General features: G+C 42.5%; 1 protein-coding gene across 1 annotated transcript in view; it reads left to right on the forward strand.

Annotated features, from left to right (window-relative positions):
• The window catches only part of CACNA2D3 (calcium voltage-gated channel auxiliary subunit alpha2delta 3), an 858,555-nt gene that overhangs the window by 77,151 nt on the left and 769,504 nt on the right, over positions 1-11,900 (forward strand). The gene's annotated exons all lie outside the window — the stretch shown is intronic.

Below are 11,900 nucleotides of genomic sequence, written 5' to 3' on the forward strand. Positions count from 1 at the left end.
AGTAATTTAGGACAAAATGCTTTGTATTAAGTCTGTGTTGCTGTAGCCCCTCAAATTATTATACTGACTAGGAGAAAACTAATTGCAAAGACATAAGTAGAGTATTTGTGAAGTTGAATAATTTACCACCAAATAGAATACACTGAGGGTTTCTGAACATAGAATGCTGAGCTGATTTAACTCTGATATCAATTTCATCTCCTAGCTTTTGTGGCAGATATCCAGCTGGGAGGAAAGCACCAGGTAAAATAAAATGTAAAAGATCTCTAGCATGTACTTGTGATTTTCTCATTCCTGCCATAATTGTTAGAGCAGGCATAATGCTGTAGGGAGAACAGTTCCCGGGTGTTATATTTCACATCATTGTGTTACTTAGGGTCCAGTAGCCATGAGATTATATTGCCCCATAGACATTGCTGATTTTTTCCCATTTTAGGCAAGTGCTTAGGAAAATAGGAATATTTTCTGGTTGAGATTCCAAGATTTTGAAAATCTTTTTCTTCATTAATAGTTCAAAATTATTATTGTATTGTGGGAGATGCAACTTGCTAAAATGATTCTGTGGTTTACTTAGAACAGTACAGTCTGATTTGATAGCCACTGGGCCACCTTTAGCTACAGAGAACTTGAAATATGGCTGGTGTCCATTGAGAAACTGTATAAATGTGAAATAAATCTTGGATTTTGAAAAGGTAACGCAACAAAAAGAATGTGATATACCTCATAATTTAAAAGTATTGATTATATGTTGATAATATTTGGGATGTATTGGGTTAAACCAGGTATGTTATTGAAAATTAATCACACTTAAAAAATTGTTTTAATATGGCTAATAGAAAATTTAAAATCACACATGTAATTATCATGTATTTATTTTGGGAAGTGCTGAGTATTAAGGTGAGAATGCATAAATTTTTAACAATTCAGGCAATGATGAGGAAGCTTGACTTATTTGATGCTGAAGAATATTGCTGAAGTGTTTGAAACTAACCAAAGGGGTGTATTATTGGCTCAAGAATCATAGATTGATAGCACGAAGCATTTGGCTTAGAAACCAACGCTCATATTTGTGTTCAGTAAATGTAAAGGTGGCCTGTGATCACTAGGAAAATGTCAGATTATTTAATAAATAGTCTATAGCTGGTTAACTATTTGGTAAAAGATTTGAGTTTGAACCTCATGTTATAATTGAACTCCAGATAAGCTCTAGATAAAGGAAGTAAATGTAAGAAATGAAACTATTGAGAGAAGCCAGAACATCATCTAGTGAAATGTATATTTGATTTCAGAATAAAAGCAGTAGAAGAAATTGTAAAAGGAAAAATGGAGTCGACAACAGAGAAACTGGGTTCCATTCTTTAAAAGAAATCAGATAGAATTAAAAAGGTGAACGAGTCAGGTATGAAAACACAGAACTTGTCTCAGCTTCTCCTGACCCCCTGAAGATACAAGGTTCAGAAGACCACATTGAATGGACATCAGAACGCTATGAATTCCAGGCCTTGTTCCTGCCAGTCATCTGGTCATTAGTATGGTTGTCAGATTTAACAAATAAAAATATGGTACTCTCAGTTAAATTTGAATTTCGATAAAAAACAATTTTTGGTATATGCATGTCTCACACAGAATTTGGGACATCGTTTGACTAAAACCTTTTTGTTGTTTATCTGAAATTCAAATTTAACTAGACATCCGGTGTCTTTTTTGGCAACCCTAGGCCTGAGACTTTCAACCCCCAGGATGCAGAAGGAGAAAGGAGAGTCACATGGTTGGGCATGGGGGAGAAAGGACCCCGGGGTCCAACTGCCCTGCAGCTAGGCTTTCAACCAATTGTCCTTTTGCACTCTGCACTTTATCTCTGGCTCCTAGAAAACAGGGCACCTCTGTGTCTTAAATCTGCCCGAAGTTCTGTAGGATCAGCTGGCCCCATCATGCTGCAGCCAGTTAACAGAGTGGATGAATCCAGCCCTAATCCCAAGTTACCATGCCGTCTTCTAAAATACATGAATGTTGTTTGCTCTAGTCCCCTCCCCATTCCTTATGCTGTGAGTTTATATACCCACTTTATTCCTTTAGTGTCTTTTAATGTGGTTTCAGGAAGAGGAGAAAAGTGCAGGTGGTCTGTTAATCAGAACACTTAATCAGAACACATATTTTAATTATCCAGCAAGCACATGGATTCACTTTTGTTGAAAAAAAATATGTACAAGGTGAGAGTTCTGTTGATTCCTCAGTTCCTAGCAGGCAACTGGAAATGGGAAAATAGATACAGATAAGAAGACCAGGTGTCCAAGGACAGTCCCAGTCTATGCCTGATGTCACAGTAGTTATGAATAGTTATCAATTGTAGTTATTAATAGTGTCCCTTCTCTTGCCCCAAACTTTATTCTCTGAGGAGTCTCTGTTTGGATAGGAAATTATACCATTAAGCCAGGCCTAGGAGAGAGTATATGTTAAGTGCAGAGAATGAGCTCACCAGGTAGAAGGTGGGAGAATTGTTTTCTGGTGAAAAGACTGACCCTAAAGAAACCCAGCAGCTGACACACACACAGAGCTTCTAGCCAACTTTGGGGGCCCAGTTCTTTATGGATAGACATCCAAGGATAACCAGAGTTAAAGAAAACCACTGACATGAAAGAGAGAGGACACACAACCAGAAAAAAAGAAATACTGGAGAAATGCAGAGATGGAAGACAAGAAAACATTTAAAAAATTTATCAAGGATAGAAGAATATATTTAGGATAACAAAGAGTGGGAAGCTATAAAATAATATGAAGAAAAAGGAAAAAATACTTGGAAATGAAAAGTGATAGCCAAAATAAAAAATTCAATAGATGGTTTGAAAGATAAAATTAGGAACATTGCCTTTAAGTAGACAAAAATGGCAAAGATATAGAAACAGGTAAGAAAAGAATAGAAAGTCAAGAGACTGATCTAGGTGATATAACATCTGACTAACCATAGCCCCACAGTGAAGAGAGGGGAGGGGGCTGCCTGGGTGGCTGTTGGTTGAGCATCTGACTTAGGCTCAGGTCATGATCTCATGGTTCATGGGCCGTTCAAACCCCACATCGGGCTTGCTACTGTCAGCACAGAGCACCCCCCCCCCCCACCACCACCTCTGCCCCTCCCTGGCTCACACTCTCTCTTGCACAAAAAAAAAAAAAAAAAAAAAAAAAAGGAAGAAATTATCACAGATATAAAAGAGTTTTCCAGAACTGAAGACAGGAGTCTCAAGATGGGAAAAATCTCACCTAGCATAATAGGGGAAAGTAATAGTTAGGGAGCTATACAAAGGCATGTTGGAGTGAGGGTTGAAACACCAGGGATAGAAAGACAGTTCTAAAGTTTCCAGGGAAAGAATCCAGAATCTGATTGGCATCCAAACTTCTCAACAGTAACAGTGGCAGCTAGTAGATAATCTACCAGAAATATAACTTCCAATCTAGATTTCTGTGCTCTAATAAATTCTTATCAAGAACAAGTGTAGAGTAATAATACTCAGAAATGACTGGAGCATAAGCTTATCCTTTTTCTTCTTTATCAACTGGAAGATGGCAATCTAGTGGACATTCAATCCACTGTAGGGCCCAGGAAGCTTCAGCATGATGAGCTGGAGACTCCATTTTGGCTGGAGTAGAAAGAATGAGGGAACCAGAGTGGAGTCTCCAAAAGAAAAAGGAGATGAGGCTGGTAGATCATGTGATGTGATAGGAGCAAAAGAATCAGCAAATGAAAATATAAGACAGCTATTAACACTAGGAGAAACAAAGGTCCACGAGAGAGGAAATGTGATAATGGCATATTCCTTGGTTTAGCAGTGAATAGTGTGTTCATGGTCAGTGTTTGCAAGGAGTGACTTGGGGACCTAGGCTCCTCTCATCTGGTGGCTCCACTGCTTCCTACTGGAACCTTCAGCAGGACTCACTGTATAGGCCAGCTGTGGACAAACAGGGCTAGACACAGGGTAGAAGAGTATGTTTTAGGGGCCAGGCCAGAACATGATGTATATCACTTGTGCTTCCATTCAGTGGCCCAGAATCTGGTCACATGGCACTGACTTCACCGCAGAAGAGGCTGGGAAATGTAGTTCTCTTGATTTCGTAGGAAGAACAGGTTTAAGCCTCTAGGCGCTGTCTGCCATTGAGAGCTGTTATGTGCTGAGCTCTCACTATAACACTTTAACGATGTATTAAACCATGTACATGCACTATCTCACTAATCCTGGGAGATGTGTTCTAAGATCTCTCTTCCTCACCAGGAAAGTGAAGTTCAGAAGCATTGCCATTTGCCAAAGTCACACACCCAGCAAGTGAGAGAGCAGGGCTTGCTCATCATCTGGCAATACTGTATCCTGATCAGTCCTCTCCTTGCATTTTAATCATTTATTTAAAAAGAAACAGCACCGTGAACAAATTTAGGCCATGTTTAAAAATTTCTTTTGGATGAATTCTTACATTCGTTTCCATACTGTGTCTGAAGCTTGGAACAATGCATTTCTCTCCCGCGCACAAACCCACTGCCAGCCTTTCTGGATGAATGGAAGTTGGTATAAGATTCCTGGTGGCAGTCTTCCAGGCCAGCAGAGAGGAGAAACTTGCATTTGTCTGAGTTACCTCAGGAATGTCAGGGACGAGGCTCTGCACGTTGCACCGTATGGGGAGTGGGCCATGGAGCGTGGTCACTAGAGAGCGAGGGAAAGTGCTGATGGCATGAAGGGAAAGTGACAGATCTCCCCTCTGTAGCCTCGTCATGAGAGCTGTGAAATGGAGCCCCCTGACAGAAAGCATTTCCACAAGATTACTTTGGATTAACTTTCCTGGGTTACATCTATCTCCGTGACACTTATCTAGTATCCAGAAAAGTGATCTATTGTCCAGCTGGCTGAGTGACTGCCTTAGTATGAATCCTGCTTCTCATGCCCCCTGTCCCTCCAGCCCAGTGATTCACAGCCCCTTTTGAAGTTGGGGTAGCTCAGTGTTATTGACTTGATTTGGTGATGCATTTCCTCTACTTTTTTTCTGAAAAAGTCTGAGTGCTGACTGTGTTCTGGAACTTCTTTAGTTGGTTGGTCTTGTTGACCAACTGCCTTTCAAGATGTTGGTCTGCCTCAAGGGTCCTCCGGGGAACTCTCGCTCCCCAACAAGCCTACTTAAATGGCTTAGGAAGGAAGGGTCAGCTTTGTTGGTCCCTGAATGGCCCCCACCTGGCCCTGTTAGCCTGCAGTGCCGACCGGGAACTTGGGTGGCCCCTCCCCCTCCCCCCATGCCCACTTTCACCAGGGAGGGAGTATCTGGTCCTGGTCCTAGAGTGGGCTTGCTGGTGTTCCTCCCCTGTCACTCCACCAGCATCTCTGCTTTTGGTAGCGAGTAGCATTTGGGGCTCCTCCAGTGGGCTCCTCCCTTCTTTCATTTTGGAGAGGCATATCCAGTTATGGTCTATACAGATTTCCCTTCCTTGTTTAAGAGCATCACTGTGTGGGTGGTAATTACTATAAGCCCCCCCCCCCAAATATCCCAGTATATTTGGTGTAGAGAATGAAGTGGGGAGGGAAGTTTCCATGTATATTGGGCTTACCATCTTGGACTGAGGGCTCACACACTTTTTCGAGAATTTCGAGATATGCATTGAAATAATTGGCAACCCCTGAGGCTGCAGCAAGAGAAGACTGGAGATAATTTTGGCCCTTTACAAGCCCTTTAATAAGGTCAGTTGTCCATCACGCCTCACCCGCCCATCCCTTTGTTTGTACCTGGTGATCTTACTGCAGACTAAAGCTCAGACTGGGGCTGCATCTCAGGGGATGTGAGAGAACTTTGCACAGAAGTTTTAACTAATGAAAATAGAGGTCAGAAGTAATTATTCCTGTATCCATTCTGTACCGAGTGAGGCTGAAGGGAGTTCACCCATTAAATTACATTTCCAGCGTTCTGTTCCAATGTATGCTCCTTTACAACTTTATTTAAAGAAAGCGTAATGTGAAAGGCTTTTAACTCTGATGGAAGGAAGACAGGAGCTTTAGTTAGTAATGGTAGAATCTCTCATCGGATCGTCTGTTCTGAGAACAAAGATCTTTTTAAAACCTGGACTCAGGCAGTCCCATGGATTATATTAATGGAATGTACCTTAATAGACCCCTCCAGAGGATAACCTGAAGTATGAGTTCACTTTCTCTAAGCACTTCTGATCTTAAACTTTTTATTATATTGTTGTGTAAGTTTTCCGTGGTCTTCTTGCCTCCATTACGTTATCAGATATCTACGTCTGTTTGAAAAATCAGGGACCCTTTCGAGGTAAATGATGCACGTGTGTATCTTTTACCCAGTGGGGACTTTTGATCATTGATTTTGTGATACAGTTAGCAAGTATTTATTGAGCACCTACTATACACCATGTACTATTCTAGGCCCTTAGGATCCATCAGTGAATAGGAAAGAATATCCATGCCCTGGTAGGACTTATACCCTAGTGAGGGGAAGATGGACGATAAATAAGAAAAACATAAAGTTTGTTAACAGGTGATAAGTGATCTGGAAAAAGTAGAGAGGTAAGGAAGATTAGGGGTCCCTTATACAGGGAAGGCTGGAGGTGACACTTGTGACCCAGCTTCTCAGCCCCTGACTTTTCCATCATGTAAGATTAGGATGTTGAGAAATAACTTCTAGTTTTTTTTTCTTAACAATGAGGTAACTTTTAAAAAAATAGTCTGTAAGGTTAACTAAACACCTGTTGTTTCCTAGGTAATAAAAGGACCTAGTGTATTTCTTTATAGGAAAACTCACAAATATAGTTTAAAAATCTGTTTATCTACCATGCAAAAATATGTAGCTCATGATGTAAGATAGCTTAAATTTGCTTAAGAAAAAAGATGTGTGTTTTTTATATGGGTTTGTCAACTTGATAAGGACAGGACTTCTGTAGACCCTGTTTCCTCATCATTCAGATATGAGTTGGGTTTTGGGAGAGTAGATGAGATAATGGACATGAAAAGATGGTGAAATGTACCTCATCATGTCCTGGAATGATACCATGTGGGATTCACAGCCAATTCATGAAAGCCTCTGGGGGAGGATATAGTAAACCCACCAGGTTTCTGTTGTCAAGGCCTTCTGTTGTCCATTGTTTCCTTATGTACCCTTCTCCCAAGTTGGCCTGCTCCCTGAAGCTTTCCCTTCCAAGTTTACCCTCATATCTTCTAACCTTTGCTGAGGCTATAAGTCAGGCATAAGACAGAGGTAGTGAATTCCAGTAGTTCTTGATAGTGTGTAAATGACTGATAGGCTGTATCCTGAGAAGGGGACTGATGATTTAAAGAAGGGATATGTTAATAGAAATGGATATATAATGATGGGAAGGGATTATTGAGTATCACTCAATATATTTTTTTAAAAAGTTTATTTATCTCAAGAGAGATAGAGTGAGCATGAGCAGGGGAGAGGCAGAGAGAGAGCGAGAATCCCAAGCAAGCTCCACACCAGCACAGAGCCTGATGTGGGGCTCGAACCCCTGGGCTGTGAGATCATGACCAGAGCTGAAGCCAGACGTGTAACCAACTGAGCCACCCAGGCACCCCTCATTCAGGGTTTAAAATAGGCAATACGTTTGATTAAAGCATCAACAAAGTATAAAAGAACACAGAAAAAGTTTATTTCTCACCTGTTTTCCATGTGCCCTGTTCTTACTCCCTAGCCAAACAGGTAATAACTAATATTAATTTATTCTTCTAGATCTATGTTTATGCATATACAAGCCACTGCAAGTATCTATTCTTGTTTCTCTCTCCTTTACATAAATTATGGCACATTATATATATTGCTCTCAGCTCTGTTTTTTTTTCCATTTAAGAATGCATTTTGAAGGTCTTCCTATATTAGAGCACAAATACTTCCTCGGTTCTTTTTACAGCTGCACAGTAGGACATTGCATGAGTGGGTCATTATGGTTTTAACCAGGTGTCTTTGAGAGACCTGCCTTCTGCTGTCACCCACACATGCTACTGTGAATACCTTGTACAAGCATAATTTCACATGTGGCACCTTTATTTCAGGTTAGAAGTGGTTGTGTAGGGAAGAAGGCTCTATGCATTGGTGATGTTGATAAAGTCTTGCGAATTTATGAGAGAGGTGGTGTCAGTTTGTGCCCCAGCAACCACGAATGGTACCATGTTTCCCTACAGTCTTGCCAGGATTGTGTGCTAGCAAGCTTCTGCCCACCTAATGTGCAAAACAGGATGCCGTTTTTAGAAGGAGAGGTTTTCTGAATGCCCTTGTGCCCTCTGGACGGCCAGTTCCTCTCTGTTCTGCATCCTCCCAGGAGAGCAGATGACCAGCACTTCAGAACCGTACCCCTGAACCCCATAACCTGCTCTATGCTACACATATTCCTTCAATTTCTATGTAAAACTCAGACCCCTTTGTTTTTCACAAATGGAATACTTTCCTCCTATTGTCTAGGTGTTCTTAATTGCTGTCTTAGTTGACAGTGACTCAATTCTTTAGTTTTAACTTTCCCTGCCATTAACTTCTCTACTGCAGCAGATAAGTCATCTATGAATTAAAGCCTAATTAACGGAAGGGAACCTGTTATTTAAAAAAAGATACTCACAAATCGTTTAATGAAAATGTATTTGTAAGATGTAAATTACTTCACTTTTTTCTATTTTTTTTTTTTTTTTACATTGTAGGTTTTTAGGCATTGTATTTGTTAAAAAATGGAGGTGAGGTGCACAATGAAGCAAAGGCACATTGAAGCCAGATGAACTTATTTAGCTACGAGGACCGCAGTGAACACTACAGAAGTCTTGGGGTCACTCACCTCTGTCTTGCCAAGGTGTCCCTCAGACTCTTTGAGGAGTCTTTCATTAAAGAAATTTTTTAAAGCTTGTTTATTTATTATTTTGGGGAGAGACAGAGTGAGTGGGGGAGGGACAGAGAGAGAGGAGAGAGAGACTCCCAAGCAGGCCCACACTGTCAGCACAGAGCCCTGTGTGGGGCTCAAACTGACAAACTGTGAGATCATGACTTGAGCCAAAACCAAGAGTCGGACGCTTAACTGATTGAGCCACCCAGGTGCCCCATGGAGGAGTCTTACACTTTTAAGGCTCAGGGAGTGGGAAAACCCCCTTACAAATAGTGCCCAGACAGGCCAGTTTACAGCTCCAAGTCTGTTCTGTGCTCAGGTAGGTGTGGGCAGTGGGAGGGGTCAGTATCTGGCCCCAGGCTCAGTGTCCTCATCTGTGAAGTGAGGATGATGACAGTGCCCTCCTCAGGGAAGGTTCTACTTGGATTAATGAGATGATGTGTGATGCCATTAGAGCAGGTGCTGGTATCGGGAAGCCCTCCAGGGTGCGTCCTTACCCCTTCTTGCAGCTTCACCACTCCTGTCTCCATGCTTCCTCACAAACAGCCTGTAACCTGTGCATGTACTGGGGATGCTGTTGATCTAAGGTGAGACTATCCACTTGTCAGTCGTTCCTTGTGGAGCTTCCAGATGACCTGCTTTCTTGGCCGGGAAGAGGGCCGAGGACTAACACATGCATCTACGTGTGGCCCTTGGTCTCTGAAACCGGGTCACATTTCCTTCCTTTAGGAAAATGCTCAAGCCATTTGCTTCCTAAAAACCTTATTTTTCACCCTTTTGAAAGGTTGTTAATGGGATTGTTTCAATAGAAATGATAAAACCTCTTTTCTTCAGGCCCTCTCTGACTGTATTAATTAGTGTATTTCTATAATGTTAGTGTGGCTATTTACGTGGATTTGGGCCATTAAAGCCCCACCCCCAGCCCAAGCCCCGGGGGAACATCAATAATACAGGAACAATTGCTCCCTTGGTCTTTTTCCTGGGTCACAGTTTATTGTTCCATTAATGGATGTCTCCATCAGAGTCTGCTTGTGGAAGATAACAGCGTTCCTCTCCCCTCTGTGGCCCTTGCCGCAAGGATAGTTCCTGTCCTCCTTGCACTGCTCAGGACATGTAGGCTGAATTAAGGAATTCCTGGAGATATGATGCTAATTCTAGGGGGTGGCTGCTTCTATCATGTGGCCAAGTGCAGGGATTGGATACAGAATCACCAGTCTTGATTTACACCACTAGCTACAGAGTCAAATGGCATACAGTTGTCAGGTTTTCCTCTAATGATGGGGAAAGATAGAAATGAGGACTGTATATTAATGGCAGAAGACATTAGGATAGAAGTAAAAATGAAATCACGTGTGGGGATATTTATTTATCTTGGTGTCTGAGAGGGAGAGGGGTGGGGGGAACCTTAAGCCTTTGATGCCTCTGACTTTGGGTCCCTCTGTGACACCTGCTGTTGACAGAGTCCATTCAGTAGCAAAATGCCAGAAGAAGTGGGGCCCTAAGAATCAGATGAGTGGCTGGTCTGCCCACTGGGTCAACCCTTCCTTGCTGGGAATGCTCTGAGCCTTGGGATTTTAAATGGAAATGCTGAGATAAAGGTGTTTACTGAGATCCCTTGGACCCTGGAGTTCAAGCTTATTGGAATGGTGCCTTGGAGCATCTTGTAATGCCTCATAAAAACATGAGGTGCCTCTGGCAGGAAGGAAACTAGAATTTAACAATTCTTGTGGGGAAATTCTCATATTCCAGAAGACTCTGGCTGATTTAATCAATTCGTTAGACCCATCATTTACCATGCCTCAAGCATCCAACATTAACATTTTGTCTTTTGCAAGTATTTCCAAGTGCCACTCTGTTAATATTTTCTATACCTTTGTTTTGATTAGTAAACACACAGAAGAGCTCTAAACTTCTTTAAGTCACAACATCGAGAGACAATTGGGTGGCGCATCCTCTCTGGTCTCTAAGGGGCACAGTCTGTAGCCAAAGGGCAGGATCTGGTTTGTGCCTAGTGGGCTGTCACTAAAGGTGAATTGGAGAAGTGAATGGGTTTTTTTCTGCTGTGGTCCTTGTCATTGATGAGCCAGTGCTTTCTGCTGTAGGTCTTTTTTTTTTTTTTTTTTAAGTTTATTTCTTTATTTTGAGAGAGAGAGAGAGAGAGAGAGAGAGAGCGCGAGCAAGCACAAGCAGGGGAGGGGCAGAGAGAGGGAGAGACAGAATCCCAAGCAAGCTCTGCACTATGAGTGCAGAGCCCGATCCGGGGCTTGAACCCATGAACCGTGAGATCATGACCTGGGCTGAGATCAGGAGTCGGATGCTTAACCAACTGTGCCACCCAGGTACCCCTCTACTGTAGGTCTTATGTGGAACCTCACAAGGTGCCTGTGTTAGAGCTTTAAGGAGGTGTGGTTGGCGCTTCTGTTCTAAACAGCTCACAGTTAGGTAGCCATGTAACGTCCCAGGGCATGCAAAGGCCACCCCACCATAGTTAGGAAGAAGCAGCTCTGATCTGTGTCCCCATGCCAGTGTCTAGAGTTGACAGTAGCAGACCAAAATGGCAACACTAGTGTTTTTATGTCTTGTAATACCTAAATACTCATATTGATGACTGAGTGAGATTGGTCACCATGGTTTTTACCATTTGGTGCTCAGATGCTGACACCAACAGGGGCTGGAGGGCAGGATGCAGACCTTCTGTTCTATGGCTGGAGTCTTTCCAACAAGCCCAATGAGAGCAGGTAGTCCTACATGAAGCACGGTGCCCTGGAAGAGGGATCCACAGATGTGACATCTGCCAAGCGTCCATCAGCTGAAATGTGACTGGGACCTCATTCTTTCCCCTTCGGCCCCCTCCCACGCATGCTGTACCCTCCCTGTCCTCTCTCTTAGCTGATGTCAACCCCTAGTAGCTACAGGGATTCAATCCCGCTGGATTGAAGCGGGAGCCAAAGTTTCCGCCCTGCTTCATCTCCCTTCAGATACTCTTGTGTATGTGTAGACTTGACCTTTTTGATTTTAGAAGACAAGATTGATCTTGTAT

The sequence above is a fragment of the Panthera tigris genome, chromosome A2 (genome assembly GCF_018350195.1).
Source record: "Panthera tigris isolate Pti1 chromosome A2, P.tigris_Pti1_mat1.1, whole genome shotgun sequence".
Classification (NCBI taxonomy): Eukaryota; Metazoa; Chordata; class Mammalia; order Carnivora; family Felidae; genus Panthera; species Panthera tigris.